The sequence below is a fragment of the Bidens hawaiensis genome, unplaced genomic scaffold (genome assembly GCF_021521415.1).
Source record: "Bidens hawaiensis isolate Kalapana, Puna unplaced genomic scaffold, B.hawaiensis_p1.1 tig00001721_1, whole genome shotgun sequence".
NCBI lineage: Eukaryota > Viridiplantae > Streptophyta > Magnoliopsida > Asterales > Asteraceae > Bidens > Bidens hawaiensis.
In genome coordinates, this window is record NW_027491098.1 from 2,358,044 (window position 1) to 2,377,066 (window position 19,023).

The following is a 19,023-nucleotide window of genomic DNA, read 5'->3' on the forward strand; positions in this document are numbered from 1 at the left end:
AGCGGTCAATAGAGCGAATCCCGGTCAGACCGGTCCGGTTTCAACAACATTGCAAAATGGCATTATCTAGACTAGAGGTCTATGTTGCACGAGAACTGGTACGAGAACGAGAAACGAGCACGTGTACGGGAACGGGAAACGGCAAAACTCAAATAGTCAAGAAACGGGTACGGCAATAAATACATATAAAAAATTATAATGTCATTTAATCATATAAATAAATATATAATTTTTATTTATATACATTAGAAACTCTATAAAATAATACACTTGTGTTTTGGATAAAAATCTGCTAAGGATAATGTATCCAAATTTGTAGTGTGAGGTCTATTGCTAAAATGGTAACAACGAATATATGATTGAAATGGAGTGAACACCGAGATTTGTTGCAAGGAAAAACCCTTTGATCTTGTTCAGATCAAAAGAAAAAAACCCGGGTGATGACAACTCGTCGATCACCAATTTATTAATATCAAAAAAGGGTTACAATGGTTGTGGAGATTAGACAGATGTTACAATAGTAGCTAACGTGTATAGAGAGAATAGTCAGTTCTGCTCTAAGAGTGTGTGAGTACAAGTGATATATCTAATCGATCATATCTCGATGTTTATAAAGAAAATAAATAAAATAATAAGTCCTGTCTATCCGCCACTATTCCACTAGTCTTCCAACGTTCATTAACCACGTGCTGGTAGCTTCCAGTAGTGAGATTTAAGGTGGACCAAGTCACATAGCCGTTACTTCTGCTGAACAATAACCTACACACATGAAACAATTGTTACTTATATTAACCTCTGAGGATCCTTGATCTTCGACATGGTTCTGGAGCTCTTCGAGAAAATAATTGATCCAAACATATCTTCAAGGATAATATATCCTCAGCAGAGAAAATATCAGTCCTAATAACTTGGGACCACCAAAATTTATTAATTAAAAGAGTTATTAATTAATCGATAAATTAATAATTATTAATTTATATATTAATTAATATTTTATTAATTTATAGTAGAATACAATGCAATGGATGTCGAAGATGTTCTGACTCACCCAGAAGAAAATGTAGTTACACAGTTGTTGGCTGATGAAGAAATTATTGAAAGCGTTATTGGAATTAATAAAGACGATATCAATGAAGAAGATGATGAAAGTTCTACAATGGAGCCCCCTTCGCGAAACGAAGCTATTAAAGCGGCAATCACATTGAACAATTTCTTGTTGAGCTATGAGAAAACAACACCGGAAGTTCTTACCATGCTAATTGTCACACCCCGACTTACGGCATAGGCGTGTGACCAACAGTTGGTACCGGTTTTGTAAATATATCAGAGTTCAACGGAAGTCTTTAAAAAGTATATTTTGAAATATTAATTTATTTATAAACTTTTATTTATAATAAAATAATATATATATATATATATATATATATATATATATATATATATATTTAAACATTAGCTTATTTGTACACCTTAATGTAACATTTTTATTTATTAGAAAACTTCTCGGATAATAAATATCCAAGTGGTTGATTTATAAACCTTGTTTCGAGTTTATAAAACTTGTTTAAATATTCTTTTCAATATTTTATTCAATTAAAACTATGAGTCATCTCTACCTTGCGAACATCTACTTCATGAATGGCTCCAATTCTTGATACTGTATTTCCTGAAATGTTAGAAAATACGTCAGCGATAAGCTGGTGAATACGCTGATGCTAAAAATATTTTCTTTTACTTTATTACCCCTCGAGACTACGCCTGCCTCGGCCCATCGTGGCTTAGGAATAACACAGTTAAAACAACACATTTATAAATTCGAGTCTCTACACTATGTCACCTCAACAACACCGCAGCGTCCGACTTAGTTAAGTACCCGTATGTATACACATGGTCGTGCTTCCTGCGGGAAAGCGTCCTACGACCATGCGTGGTGCGATGTGCCCACCGCGTACTACCACATATGTAAGGATCCAGACACATATATACTACAGTCGGATGGCTAGGCTTATACCCTTATTTATAACGGTTTTAGGAACATGTAGTTCCTTGTAAATAATTTCATATAACACGTTTGACTCATTTTAAAATAAGTTTGTAAAAGTTTGGGGGCGTATTCACCTTTTGATTTGGATCGGCTTCAAACACCGTCCGAGGGTCTTTCCCGTTACTACCTCGCACCTATAGTACGAGTATAGCCTTTCTTGGATCAGCTTCAATACATGTCTGAGGGTCTTTCCCGTTACTACCTCGCACCTATAGTACGAGTATAGCCTTTCTTGGATCAGCTTCAATACATGTCTGAGGGTCTTTCCCGTTACTACCTCGCACCTATAGTACGAGTATAGTCTTTTCTTTTGGATCAGCTTCAATACACTGTCCGAGGGTATTTTCCTCTTCTTTGTTATCTCGCACCAATAGTACGAGTATAACTTTTTGTTAGTCGGATATACAATCCGGCTTAAGACCTCTAGTCTCTTTTGTAAAATCTTTACCTCGATTTTAATTTCTTTGTGAACCTTTAGTTCAAAACATCTTTTCTTTATTTTTTTAAACCTTTAGTTTAAAATATTATTTCTTTTCTTTCTTTTTCAAGTTAAAACTCTTTATTTTTAACTTGTTTCTTTCACAAGATAAACCTCTAGTTTAACTTGTTTTCTTTTTCTTAAACTTTACGTTTCCTTTTTTTTTATTAAGAAACGTATATTTTTTTTTACTTATTATTTAAGAATAATAAACTTAAATAATATTTTCGACCATAACTATCTTCTACTTTTCTTTTCCTTTTCTTTTTATAACATGTTTGAACCTATAGTTCAAATCATATATCTCTTATTCTTATATTCGGACCTTTAGTCCATCATATTTTCGTTGCTAAATCTACGTTTAACAACGTATATCATTTAGTTTAATATTAATAATTATAAACAATATATAATATTTTTATCTTTATTTATTAATAAAGATTCTTTTATTATTTCTTTATTTTTTTTCTTTTTATTATTATTTTAAATAATAATCATTCTTTATTTATAATAAATATTTTATACTTTTATCTTTATCTTTATACTTTCTTTGTTTTATTTTCTTTTTGTTTGTTTTCGAGGTATTGACTAAGGTCTAAGCCTTTATTATTTTATTAATATTTCATTTGGGCATCATGCCTACCTTGTTCGACTTATTATTTTCTAAACTCACGGGCACCACTTCGACGTTGGCACGTATATTGAGAATCTTGTTCAACACCTCCTTGGCACGCAATCGAGACGCGTCGGTCTTCAAGTCTCGTCGGTACGCACTTCGGGGCGGGTCTTCGGTTCGTTTCAGGTCGGCACGTACTTCGAGGCGGAACGTCGGGTCTTACCGGGTCGGCACGTACTTCGAGGCGGAACGTCGGGTCGTCTCGGATGGAACGCCGGGTTGTCTCGGGTCGGCACGTACTTCGAGGTGGAACGTCGGGTCGTACCGGGTTGGCACGTACTTCGAGATATTGTCGCCGGTACTTTGGGGTATCGTCGGTTTATGGCACGGATTACAAGGTATAATGTCGGAGTTTTATGGTTACGGAAAACGATGTGGTCGGTACATTTATCGAGGTGATTTTAGAGAGATGTTAGAGAGAGAAAGAGTGTGTGAAATGGGCGTGAGAAATGAAAGGGTGGAGATTGGTATTTATAGACAGGACCCATCGCGATACGCGATGGTCCGTTAATCATGCCATCGCGTATCGTGATGTAGGCATGATGAGTCACGGGTAGGTTTGCCACGTGACGGACGCGGTGCCACGTGATACCACGTGGTGACACGTGGCAGGACACGTCATGCCTTTACGCCACGTGGTGACACGTGGCATGAGCATGATGCCACCATGTGACACGTGGCAGGACACGTGTCACGTTGTCGGTCCATGTCATGGCGTATCGCGATGACGTTGGGTTTTGGTCCGTCGCGTATCGTTGTCTTCCCATTTCTTGCGTTTTGAAAATATACCCATCGCGATACGCGATGGGCTTGTTTCTGTGACGTCGCGTATCGCGACCAGACAAGAAACCAAAATTTATATTTTAAGTCCTTGTACTATTGAAACTTGGTATTTTTATCTCGTTATTTTCATGATGTTACACTAATGAAAATTAGAGACGAGATTCGAGGGGAAATTGATTTCAATAAAAAACAAAAGTCAATTGAGTCATTTTTCAAGAAACCTTCATAAATCATTCATGTAATATGCTATATATAAGGAATTATTAATTTATATTTTATATGGGGTCTAAAGAAATTATCAAAAATGTATTATCTTATAATTTTAGCGAATTATTAACTTAGCACCCTATCCCCGAGTCGGGACCGGCAAAAAATATTATCTTAAAGAGTTTATTAAATAATCGAGTATTAATTTATCGAGTTTCTACTGTATAATGTCATTTAAACATTTTATGTATAAAATTACAAGTTGAGGACCAAATGTAAGCTAGTCTAAATAGTGAGGGTTAAATGTTAAAATGCATAACCTAATTTAATACTATTTATGTAAATGTTAACAAAGTTTAGGGACTATATGCTAGCAATTAAAAGATCAAGGGGTTTATTGTTTAAACCTAAACTTATATTCTAGCCGCCCTTCTTCTTCATCTTCTTCTTCTTCATCCATATTCCGGCGCCGGAATTCTTTGCTGGAATAGTGTATGGGGTGCCTATGCAGTCAATCTCGGTGGTATATCGGTGGTATCTCGGTTATCGGCCCTCATGTGAAATATCGGTCAGAATATCAGTACCGATAATATCGGCGATATTGACCGATATTTCACCGATATTTCCCATATCAGTGTTTTAAGTCTTAATTTTCAGCTTCTAGTGTTTAATTGTTGGTGTTTCGAGTCTTAATCAGTTCCTACATGCTACAATTGTTAGTGTTTTGCAAGTTGCAAAAAGGATAATTTTTTAATAATAGGAAAATATACTGAATTGTTAGTGTTAAAGTGCTATATATATAAATTCCGCATGATATTAAAATTACCGATATCCCACCGATACCTCACCGAGATAATCGATATCTCAAATATCGGTCCTCGACCGATATCCAATATTTTTCGGCATTAACTGCTTAGTGTGGTGCCGGAATTCATCGGATACGGTCTGGAAACACCCTTTAACTTCCGGAAACGTTTAAAAATCGTCCCCAAAGTTCTGGAAACGTTTTGAAACACAGTTTGAATTTTCGAAATGGTCAACGGTCGTCCCCAACTTTACAGAAACGGTCAAGAAACGTTTCCTGCCGTCCCCGACGGCGTTTCCGTCCCCAGCGTGTTTCCGGGACGGGGTACGGCACTTAGGTCATGTTTCCGTGCATCAGAGCTAGAGGTGGCAAAACAAACACAAATGGGTTGTTTTGGGTTAATATAGATAACTTTTAAAACTGGATGGGTCATGATGGATCAAAAGAATTTTCCATTGAGGTCAAGATAGATTGGGAAAATGCTAGTGACTTTTGGTTATTGGTTAGAATGAACTAAAACAAGCTCCATCCAATTTTATTTCAAACAAAACCCACGAAACCGAATAGAAATTGAGAAATCAAAACCGACCGAAATGAAAAAAAGCAAAACTGAAACGGAAAAAAACCCGAAAAAGCGAACCTGGACAGATACAAAACCGAGGTTTTCTTTTTCTTTTTCTTTTTTTTAAATGAACGAGGACGAGGGGAGAAACATTTTAGTTATTTTACATTTTGTGTTTTTGATTTATATTTTGAGTTATTATTTTTTTAATTTTTTACTAACCTCTATTTTAAAAATTCATCATGACCCATACCTATTCTAACCCATCAACCAAATCCAACCCAACTCATTCACATTGCCACCTCTAATTTAGACGGCATAAAACACCAACAAATTTCGAGTATATAACTTTTACTGTGTGAAATGTAAGTCCAGGTAATATGTTATCATATAGGCAGTGTTGCAAAAATCTCGACTATGTGCCGATTAATTGCTAGTCCCCAATTCACTGATTAATTTTGGGTTAATCGGCCAATTAATGGGTCAATGGTCAAATCCGACTAAAATCAACGGTTTTCGGCGAGATTCTAACCAAAATCAGCAGTTTCCAGCGAGATTCCATCAAAAACAGCGGTGTCTAGTAAGATACCGACACATTTCGGACCAAAATGTGTTTATGTATTTATAAAACTGAAAATTACATATAAAAATGTATGTCTGTATATATATAATTGAAAATTATGCATTAAAGTTTGATCCGATTAATTTTAATTAATCCCGATTAATCGCTAGTCCCCACCCTACCGCCCGACTAGTGACTAGCGATTTTTCCAATACTGCATATAGGGACGGCTCAACTATAGAAAGAAATAAACTGAAGTTTAGGCCCGCCATTTTTTTACGGGTCGATTACGTTCTTTTTCAATTATTTCTTTCTGATTTTGTTAGAAATGTGTGTCTTTGTGAATTTTTCTAACCGTATACAAAAAATGTGCTTAATCATATTCTCACGTGTTAAGATCTTAAGCAAAAATATTTCCAATAAATGCACCGAGTTAAAATAAAAATAATAATAATAATAACAAAATAATTTTGAAGTGGCCCTATTAGACAGGACGAGAAACCAATATGGTTTCTCTGTGATAGCTTCCAAACCACATGGCAATACCGCCGTCACCCCATATAGATAGGGTGCATAGCTTCATTCCATGCAAATGTTTGCCACATAAAATTGATTAATTTTTTTACATTTATTGTACTTGAAGAACTAAAAAACAAATATATTTTTTTTATGGTATTTGTGGGTAGATGTTGTCAGTGATGTGGTTTGTGGGTACTTGAGGATAGAATTGAGATGACAATGCAGGATTAGACGGCGCATGGGTAGTACTCATGAGTACCAGAACATTAAATCTCGGGCTAAATGCACTGATAGTTCGTGTAATTTATTGCTTGTCTCCATCACCTACCCGTCGCCGACAATATTACAGCCACCAATATGGTAGTTGATTAGAGAGGAGGGGGGGCAAACAACTTGCCAAATTCCAAAGGCAGAAATTTTTTGGGAATCTTTCTTAGGCCCCATGTTTTATTTTTGAGAAAGCCTAACTGTTTAGCCTATATACACCAATATAATAAGATTGTTTTGCTAGTTGCAGCTGTGAATGTTGCCTGTTGTGTTTCTATTTATCAATTTGTTCTTGATAACTATGTTTACTTAGATGTTGGGATTCATTTTATCACTTCTCATTATCAAAATATCCCGTTACTTGACCTGTTAATAATCCTTTTTGTATTAACAAGATTGTGACCCAAAACTGTCCTTTGATGATAATCTGTAACACGGCCTATAGCCACACCTGAAGCTGAATTAATTCTTTAATTGATCTGCACTGAGACTAAATGATTCGAAAACTGCCCCTTATAACAAAACAAATGTGCAGCCCTTTTACTTAATTAAAGGCTGTCTCGTATCGAAACGAACCAACAAGTTATCCTCTAAAGTTCTGACCCGTAAACTACAACAATCTGTGACCTGCAATCTGGCCCGTAATCAGCAGCAAAACTTAATTTGTGTTCTTAAAATGCCCCTGATACGAAACTTGAAGTAAAGCTGATCCAAACTAAACAAAAAATTCACAACGACCCGTTAGCAAAACTGTGACCTGCTGCCTTTAATGTTTTCGTACACTATGTCTAAAACCTTCTGAATTTTAACCTGCCCGAAATGCCTCTTTGACCTTTATCCTTAAAAAATATATATCTCTAGAATATAGGATATTTGTATTTTAAATAGGTAATCCAATCCTACTATATCTAGGGTCAATCTCTTATATATAAACTGGTCTATGATTTATACAAAATCAATTGATTGATTCCTGTCAACAATCCTGCTGTAGAATGATCTGAACAAACCCTTGCAACAGATTCAAGAAGCCGTCCATAGTTTAGATTTCGATTTTTATTGGTGTTTTATGCTGTCTAGATAGTGACATTTTGGACCAAAGGGGTCTTTGACCTAGCGGCATCAATGTGTTAGATAAGTTTTTGCCTTTCCATGTGGCGAGGGTTTAAATCACGTGGTTGACATTGAAATTCGGTAACTTACACTGTTTAAAGAAATAATGTTAAAATACTCGTTAGAGCAATGGATGCCCTGATTCCATATAATGGTTTAAAAAAAATGATGAAAAGTTTTTAATTTCATATCAATCACAACAATTATTTATCTTTTAGTAACATCCTTAATAATAGTCGGTTGCTATGTCGGTTGCTATGTATGGTTGCGCGGTTGTGATGGTCGGAGGGGGGAAAGAGTGGAGGAGGAACAAAGAAAAGAGAGGTAAAATGATAGGTTCTTTTATAAAGCAGAATAGTAGCCACAGTTAAAACTTAAAACTAATTGGATTGGCTGCTTGACTTGAAAAGTCTTCTAAGTTGTGCCAAAACTAGATATAGACGTCATTGGAATTTTCTTTCATTGATGGATTGAATCATTCATCGGTTGCATATCATTCGAACTACCTGCGAAGTTGCCTGTATATATAGATATTTTCATAACTACCTTCATTACTTTATCTTATTTAATGATACATATTATTTAATAATCGTAAATAATTATGTTAAACGTATTACTTGAGAGGAAACATCGCTGCATATACATATGCATACCAAATATGACTAACTGACTTGTCGACTGCGTTTATTTATGAATGGATGTCGCTATAAGTTAGGATTACAGGATTGGCCAAATAGGATGAACTGGGCTTGTTTTGATGACTTTTTTATTGCGTATTTTCATCTGTTACATCACTACATAGTGAGCATAATCTTGATACTATCATACACTGGCTTCAATGTTAGTTCATTTGCTAATCACGAGCCATTTCGTAAATTAGAATATCCGTAAAATCCCTCACTTGACAACGGTTAGTAGTAGTGCAAACCGAAAACACCTTAATTACAAGTAATAATAACAGAGCTTTAGTTTTTAGTTTTCAGGGACGATATTACAATTGTATGATTATTCATTACAGGATGGCTATTGTACATCAGGATGGCGCATTACATAAAATTTTTATCACATGCAATATATTGTACTAATCCAATCATCAAAAATCAAATTTAACAAAACACAATATCATATAATTGACTGTTTCTTGGTTTGGCTAAAAAAATCCAGCATTCATATCATCTTCCAGCTGGCATCTGAATTTCGGAGAAAACTGTATCTGACTTGAACCCTGCTTCGCTGCTACTAATCGATGATGTGCCATTTCTTATCGCACTTGATCCTGAGAACACATCATCGTCTGTTGTTGTCTCTTCTCGCATCATAAACGGAAATTCTTGATTTTCATGCACGGCATCACCAAGCGTCTTCTCAGCAGCTTCTTGTAGCTCCAATGCAAACTCTAGCCCCCAAACTACTTCATCCATGGCTGGCCTTTCACTTCCTTGCTCTTTCAAACAACTAAACACCACATCGCCAAACTGCCTTAAGCAATCAAATGCAATCACACTTAGTTTTGGATCAATTATTTTGTTCAGAGTCCCCGTCCGATAACAAGACTTCCCCCACTCTGTCAGACTCACTTGTTCGTCCGGCAACCCTTGAATGATAACAGGTCTTGCACACAACACTTCAAGCAGAACAACTCCAAATGAGTACACATCAGATTTCTCCGTGAGTTGTTGGTTTCGGTAATATTCTGGGTCCACATACCCGACACTACCCTTTACCGCCGTGCTAACATGGTTTTGTGCTTCGTCTTTAGGGCCTAGCTTTGACAAACCAAAATCAGACACCTTAGCAACCCAATTTTCATCAAGTAAGATATTTGTGGACTTGACATCACGATGAATTATTGCACGTTTCGCACCTGTGTGAAGATAGTGCAACCCTTTGGCTGCACCGATGCAAATTTGGAGACGTCTTTTCCATGGCAGAGGAGGCTGGTTTGTCTTGTATAAATGTTCTCGTAGTGTTCCGTTAGCCATGTAATCGTAGACCAATATCATCTCTCCCTCATCTTCACAGTATCCAATCAGGGATACTAATTGGACATGGCGTAGTTTAGACAACAACCCTATTTCCGTGTGGAATTCTAGGAAACCCTGATTGGATGATTCATTGAGACGTTTGATTGCAACAGCGGTTGCAGTGTTGTCCATACACCCTTTATACACCTTACCAAACCCTCCGACGCCTATGACAAAATCTTCGTTAAACTCATTAGTAGCTGCTCTTACTTCTAAAAGTGAGAAGCGCCGGCATCGGTCTGACGGCAGAGTTGAATGTGTAGACTTCGATTCACCATCTGCTCGGCCGTATGATGTCTTTTCATCAGTCGCATCGTTGTGTTTAACTCGCTTTTCGTTGCTGGAAAGCTATAAGAACTAAGATGGACAACAAGACTAAAGCTCCTCCAATGCTTCCAATTATCACGGCATACGAAGTTTTGTTCTTGTTCCTTTTTCCAGTAGTTGGTGGACTTGATGGGGCTGCAGAACTAAGTTCCGGATTTGGGCTGGAAAGATTTCCATTCATGCTCTTCTTGAAGGCTTCTAAACCGTTCAAAAAAGCATCTACATAGTCTTCAGTAGTACGAGGATAAGGTTGCAGCAAGACCCACAAATCTTGCTTGCCTCTGCTGTGATCCGGGTCAGCGACAAACACAACGTAATCTCTGTATATAGGATACCCACTACCTCGAGCTAATTCGAACACATCAATTTCCTGCTTAGCGGTTTGATTATTAATGAAGATTCTGAAAACCACCTGACCACTTCTATTGTATTGTGGTATAATGTTGCAAAAGTGGAGCCTGAGGTAGTAATAAAACCCAGAATCAACGGGAAGTATCCAAGTCAGATTGTACATACCAGACAGAGTTCCCATACTCCGTTGGGTTCGATAAAGGAGCTCAGGTGCAGTAAAATTCGGGATCTCCGTGGTATACATAATCTGCTTCGTTTTATTATATTCAGGTGTCAACCCAAATGCTGCTCCAAATATGTAGTTATCATCTGGATCCCATGACCGGTACATACCGGTATCTTCATTACCAGCTATTTGTTTCCCTCCTATGTTTAACCTGTAAATATTCTCAAGCGCCTGGTCATTAGTAACATCAGGTGCTGAAGTCATACCAACAGGTTTCAGGTTCTTAGAGTTGTAATACAGATCGTCCGGCATTGAAACGATTTCAATACCGTTGATGAAGGCATATGAGTTGGGTGAGGGTGTAAAGGTAACATTTAAGGCTTGTGCATCTGTTACAGAGATGATGAATTCTTTGACAAAGCTTGGAACTTGGGGTCCGTTGATTCCTGCATCGGATCGGATCTTTGCAAGATATTTCGCGGTTAGGAAAGCACTGAAGTTGGTTAAGAGAGAGTAGCCATTGGATGATACTGAGAAATAAGATTGGTTTGGATTGAAGTTGGAATAGGTGGCAGGATAGAAATATAAACGGAGGAATTTGGGGCCTTCAGAGACCGGGAAAGTGTAAGTGAAGGAAGAAGTGTTAAAAACTCTAGCAGAAGAATAAGGGATGTGGTCCAGTTGTAAGGGTGTGGCTGAAAAGGAGGTGGTGGTGGTGATGATATTGGAAGGCACGAATTTGGAATTCTGATCACTCTCCCATCTCCGGTCTTCAATAGTGGTGGTCGAGGAGGGTGAACCGCAGTCGAGGAAGAAGCGGTCGGTGGCATTGTATGATTGTGCAGTGGTAGTGGTGGTGGTGAACGCGAAGAGTAGAGCCACATAAAAGAAGGGTAAACTTAAGGTTAACATGATGGTTATATGAGTAGAGAAAAGTATTAATTATGTGTTTTTATAATCATGGACAGTGGTCAGTTGGTCACATACTCACATTGTGCTTGCTTTAGGAAAGACTTTTGCCTTTTGGGTCTCCTCTAAGAATAATTCATAATGGTATTCCGCCAAAGACTTTTTTTAATTTAATTCATAATGGGTTCGATCATTAATACGATAGTATACGTGTATATAAAACTGAAAATAGACTGGGTTTGGGCAAATCCGGCCCCGAAAGGGTAGCTTCGCCACTAGAAAGTAACATCCTTAGAACTAGGCGCACCCTTCTGGTTCCCCCATAGGTTTCATTAGCTTCTTCTCCAAAAGTACCCCTAGCAAATCAGTTAAGAAATTTGGTTTCATGAATCCGAATCGGTTAAGATGAATTAATGAATGAATGTGTGTGTATATGATTGGTCGGAATACATTCGGGTGGTTTAGGTATATTGTAAACCTCTATAAGTTTATAATGTCGGGACCGAGATATTTTTATATCGATAAATTAATAATTAATTTAAAGAGGTTTTACATAAGACCTTTAAATTTCCTAAGTGCAATATATATTCACAAATTAATTGAATTTGTTTTGGTCATTGATTTTGAATAAGTAAAACTTAGCTCATGGTAAAAAAAACTAAATTACAAAAACAAGTTTCAAAGCACATCTCTTCTTCATAACATCTTATCACTATAAAATGTCAAATGTAAACCTTTTTTATTTCATTTTTGATTACGAGATGATAATATCCTAATTCTTAAGTGCAATGAATAGATTTTAAGATGAACTCAATATATATTTAAAGTTCAACAAAAACAAGTGACTATAGATTTATATTTTACTAGACGATATTAGAATTTGGAATCTTTTAGTAATTATTAATTTGTATATTATATAAATTGAGATTTAAAAAAAATCATTATCTTATTATTTTATCAAATTTTTTGAACGACCAACTAAATAACATCGGGTACTTCGTACACGACCCCATTGGCTAAAGGTAGCCCAAGCCGGCCGTTAGTCCGGACGGACGGAGCCCCTAGGGGTCCACCTATAATTGGGGTTCAATTTTATACAGTTCCCAAATTAGAACTAGGCAAATTATTAATTTTATTGAGTTTATTAATTTATAAAGATTTAACTATAGATGAAACACCATCGCTACCAATGGTATTTTGGTGTTGATCCATGTGTTCCGATTTGGTTTTTAAGGTTGTACCCTTATTGTACGTGTTGGAGGAAGAATTTTATGGAAGAAAGTATTTTATGGAGTATTTTTAAACTGCACCCTATTTATTATATAAATTATAGAAATTGTCAAAAACAACAACTAAACATGTGTTTTTTTTTGTTTTATTAGATTTAATAATCCCTATCGAACAGTATTGTCGATAATAATCTTTATTTATTTCATTGTCACTGGCGGTCCAAACTTTTGGTCCCAGTGGTCTCCCGTTAAAAAAAACTTAACGGCTTTATACTTTTTTCCAAATTTCAAACTAATATTTTAGAGAATTTGATCGGAAGGAGGATACGAATCGATTGATATAAAGCTTAGCTTGAAGCGGTGATCCAAACGGCTTGATTTTTGTTAATTGTAAGTCCAGACACTCGAATTGAAACACTATTTCGTCGTTTTGGAGCACTGTGTCGAACTAAGTTTTACATCAATAGACTCGTATCCTTCTTTCAATCAAAAGTCCTAAAACATTAGTTTGAAATTTGGAAAAAAGTATAATGTCGTTAAATCCTTTTTAACGGGGGACCATTGAGGGCCAACTTTATTACATTTGATATCGCTAGTTGTGGTAAAATGATAGGGATTATTATCGGCCAATACCATTCAATATGAATTATTATAATCCAATTAACCTTTTCTTTTTAACATAAATTTCTTTTTTTAACTAAAACTTATCAAACATTGCACGTACAGTTATTTGGATCCACACCATTTTATGGAGAGTGACCACTATACCACATGTATTCAATCATTCTAACTTCACAAATTGAAATATTGCCACGTTAGATATATACATAAGACTATCTTCAATCTAAGAGAGCCCTTGTGTGCCTTATCAGTTTAGTCAGCTATCATATCATAATTTTACAAATTTTTCAAAAAACTCAATTTCATCTCAAATGGTAAATGAGCCCTTAGGTGCCCTTAGCTGACTACTCAGCTACCATCTCATTACCCATTTTTCTTTAAATTTTACTACTTAAATTATAATAAAATAAAAATAAACTAAATTTTATCTAAACTAATTTTTTTTTAAAATATAAAAACATAGAATTGCATTACCTATACAATGGATTTTCCTTTTTATTGAATTCTATAGAATTGTTTTTTTATCGGACCTATTAATATTGATATATTGGATTTCTTAAAATTAAAATAAAACTTAAAGTGTTCAAATGAAAAGTTGGACATTAAAATTGGAGTTTTATAAATTCAAATGAAAACTAAAGGGTTATTAATGTTTACTTTATAACTAAAAGGATGAATATAAAATTTTCAAAAATAAAAGATAGAATTACAGAAATTGTCTTTTATGTTTTTATACTAAATTTCATTGCTTATCATTTATCTTTAAAATTGTTGTGTTTTATCTTTTACGTTTCAAAATCCAACATCTTTTGTCCTTTGGTCCTAATCCAGTTAGTTTTTTCTGTTAAGTCATGTCATGTGCCTTGAAGATGAGGGCAAGTTGAACATTTTACCCATTTATTAAAAAAAATCATTTTAATAAATAAACTATATATATATATATATAGGGGTGGGCTAACGTACAATAATGGCTTATCGTACATTACGTACGCAACCTTCCAGAGCGTTAGATTAAAAAACTCGCGATGACAATTTCGTAAATAACTCAACAGTAGTTCGCGATCAAAATTCGTCGATTACAAATCCACTCTGATCCAAATTCGGAACTCGTCGCTCAATCTAATCCAATTTCTAAACTCTAATCACAGCTTAAAGTATGAAATCTCTAAAGTCAAAAACCAAATCAAAATCGAATAACGTTGAATATTAAAAAAATCTTCAAAATTTATCAAAAAAATGATGATTTAATCAATCGAATTGATGTCTAGAAGTATTTATATTCATCAATCGATTATGGAATTGCAGAAATAATGCACTCAATCGAGCTCTGATTAAGGTTCAAAATATTATGTTTAAACGTTCTGAAACAAAACTGAAGACCTTTAAACGTTCTGACCAAAAAAGAACATCTTTAAACGTTCTAATACGTTAAAGAAGTTCTAAGTGTTAAAAAAAATAAACATATTTAAACGTTCTAATACGTTCAAGGAAGTTCTGGGTGTTAAAAAAATGAACATATTTAAATGTTCTAATACGTTCAAAGAAGTTCTGGGTGTTCAAAAAAGTTTAAAAGTTCTGAACTTCTAAACATAACTTCTAAACTAACAAAAGAAATAAACACCTATAACATGAAATTGAACACTAAAATCATTTCATATAATCTCGTAATCATCAAACAATTATCAATCGACCGTCAATTTGATCATCAATTCGATCATATAAACCAATATGGAACGTTTGCAACTAGGTTTATGCAAATAGCGTATTTCAATTCAAAATCAATTGAAATGTGTGTATGCAAATGACGCTGATGACGATGGTTGAATCGATGCAACGATTAATTAAGATGGAAACAATTTGAAATAATTTACAAATTTGTAACCGCGTGTTTTTTGAAATCTAGGGTTGAGGGTGTCGCGTACGTAATGTACGATAAACAATTTTCGTATTGGATCTCTTATATATATATATATATAGGGGAGAATTTTAAGAACCTCTTTGAGTTTTAAGAACTCGAAAGAACTAAGTGTAACGATTTTTTTTTCGAATTTTTTTTTACACATGCGTAATATATGTAAGTTATATACACGTAAAAAAATTACATAATTTTTTACGCACCGAGTCGACTTTTTACACATGTGTAACGGACGTAAAAGTTAGTGTAACCACTTACATATTTATTCTCTCTCATACTTTGACTTTTTTGCCAGATTTAATCTCAACCACATATTTCAATCCATTTTATTAAATGTGTGGCCTAGAATTGAGTTCTTAAATTCTTAAAACTCAACATGGTTCTCAAAATATCCCTCCCATATATATATATATATATATATATAAATAAGTCTCTCTTTCTTCTCACTTGTGAAAATCAAACAACAACCACCACCACATGCAACTCTTTCAATCACCATATGTAAATCTCATGTTTGCATCTTAACCGATGGAAACTGATGAAAGGCCTCACGTATCCATCTGAATCGAACTTTAGCAGACACGAAATAAGGGCCAATTTAGGTTACTAGTTGAATCTTGAATCTAATCAAATAAGAAGACAACCACAACTATTATTTAGGGTCGGTTTAAGGTTGTAGGTGAACAATTTAATTTAGACCACCAACTCTGCAACGACCCCCACCTGAAACCAACGCCGTCTCTGATCTCCTCCACTTTTTTCACCAAATTAAAATTAATTTGACATCCTTGAGAGAAATTCACTGGATTTCTGTACAAATTCATCAACAAATTGATTTATTATGCACAAATCCATCGACCGTTTGTGACAATTGTGAACCCCTAACGCAATCGCGTCTACTGGTTTATTAAAACCCCCAACTCAGCTATTTTGTAAAAGCCCTATTGGAAATGGTTTGATGTTTTGCTGTGAGATACGAACGGCTTCGAAGATGGCATCCATTACCATGAAATTTCTTATGGCGACGGTGCTAGGCGAAACCCTAGAGGCCGCCGTCGTCGCAGTCAATTGGATTAGTGGTGGTTAAAGAGATGGATGGTGGGATGGTGGTCGAGGTCTCCGGGTGGGTGATGGGAGGTTGGTCATTGGTGACTTGGTGGTGGTTGTGTTTTGATTTTTGCGGATGGGAGAGAAGAGAGAAAGAGAGAGAAACTTATCTATCTATTATAATAGACTACTTATTCTTGTCACTTGTCAATTTCTTATCCATCCTCACCTTTATTTCAACCAATTTCAATATATGGTCCTTAGCTTTTAAGTCATTTCAATATATGAATTCAACTTTTATTAAATGTAAATCTTAACTCATTCATGTATTAACATTACTTGTGAAATAAGAAAATGAGGAAATATCAAAATTGAAGTTGTAAGCCTATTAGAATAAATTTTTAAAGTCACATGTAATTGCAAATTAAATAAAATAAAGGTCCATCATTGTCGAACACGGCCGGCCCGACGTTTTTAGAGGCCTAAAGCAAGTCGAAACATTGAGGCCTTTAACAAATTTTATTGTTATCGACACACATTTTTATCGTGACAGTTACCGACAGTTATAGACTTTAATTACTAAATTTTAAACCAACTTTGATATTGATTTTTACTCATGGTTTACACACCTTTAAGGTATTATATAGACATGAAACAAATGAGGCAATAACAAATGTCATGAGACATAGTAAAGCTGGAACGCTTTAAAGGCGGGGTTTATTCATTAACAAAGAAAATGCAATTTTTAATGGCAATGATAAATGTGTCTTGTCTTCCAACAAAGCCACACCCTAAGGAAACCGAAACAAATTAAAATAGTGAATAAATGCTCACCAAAACTAACCACCGACACCAGAACTATAAAATTGTAACATGAAAATATACTTGAATAAAAGCATAAAATTGTAACATGAAAACATAACACCTCAGCTACTTTCATTCATCATTTTTTATTGTATTTAAAAAAAGACTTCACCTGTGAAATTGAAAGCATTGGAACTCTGTGACATGCTTGTACTCTCTCTACCTTCTCCTCCTGATCTCTTCCTCTCTTCTCCTCTCGATCTCTTCCTATTAGTGGCAACCGGCAAACCCTATATTCCAAAATATGGGGGCCTTCTCAAATTGGGGGCCTCTAGCCCTGGCTTGGTTTGGTTGTATGATAGGGCCGGCACTGTTGTCGAAGAATTCAAATTTGTATGGAAATTACAAATTGTTTTTAAATTGAGATTCGAGCCGCAATGCATAATTTTTTTATATAAGGTTGGTTTTAAATTTGGATTTAAAATTTTCTAATAAGCATTTGAACTCAGAATATTATGTATTTTTCTTAATTTTCTCCGAACATTTTGTATAAATATCGCAAACATGAAGAATAACTATTATATATATCTTTAACATTATAATTATAATCCATATGTATAAAGATTAACTATATGAATCATTTGTCATATATTTATATGACTTTTTCTGTAGTATAAATGGTTTTAGCGATAAGAAGATCAATATTTAGTTTTCAATATTTTCTTTCATAACTCAGACTAAAATGCTTAAAAATATATATTTTATGGCTTGATTAATACTTTTTAATATATTTAATTTAATATTTCTTATAAGACGAATTAGTTAACAAAAAAAACCTTTAAAATGTCAAACCAAAAAAATTGTTTCAATCTCATTCCACTGTTTTCGTTTGCCAACATCAATTTTATCATGATTAATCAATTCCATATTCTTAAGATTCTAAAGATGATTATCTCATCAAAGTTAAGGTAATCTGGCTTTTGGGATAATCATGATTTTTTGGATAAATATGAGTAGATGATCTCAAATGACATCATATTAAATGATTAAAAGATATGATATTTTATGTGTCTGAATATTTTTTTGTTAGTTTCATTTATCTATAGTTTGTATGTACTTGAAGAACCTTACTTGTCACACATTGGAGTTATAAGCAGAGCTATATGCTACCTTATCAAGAGTTACAAACAGACGTGTACTAAAGATTTTGATTTTTAATAAACAATGTATACCGGCCAACGCAATAAAAACATGTAGTGTACAAAGAAGGTTTTACTTATTTGTAACATATTTATGTAATCTTAGTTATGTAAAATTTGTAATTTTAATGTATATTTTAATTTTATTAACAATATATGATCATGTCGTTGATTGTATTTCACTTAATGGTTAACGTTTAAAAATTTCATAAATTACCCATGTAATACACGGGCCTCAAACTAGTATATAATATATACATATATTGTATTTATTAAAATAATAATTTAAATAAATGGGTAAAATGGCTAACTTGCCCTCATGTGCAAGGCACATGACGTGACTTAACAAAAATATTTAACTGGGATAGGGTCAAAGGACAAACACTGTAACATCTTACTTTTGATAATAATAAATAAA

General features: G+C 34.6%; 1 pseudogene; it reads right to left on the reverse strand.

The window, feature by feature from the left end:
* Positions 1-8,955: 8,955 nt before the first annotated feature.
* LOC143596113 (receptor-like protein kinase FERONIA pseudogene) lies at positions 8,956-11,804 on the reverse strand (annotated as a pseudogene).
* Between the last annotated feature and the right edge of the window lie 7,219 nt (positions 11,805-19,023).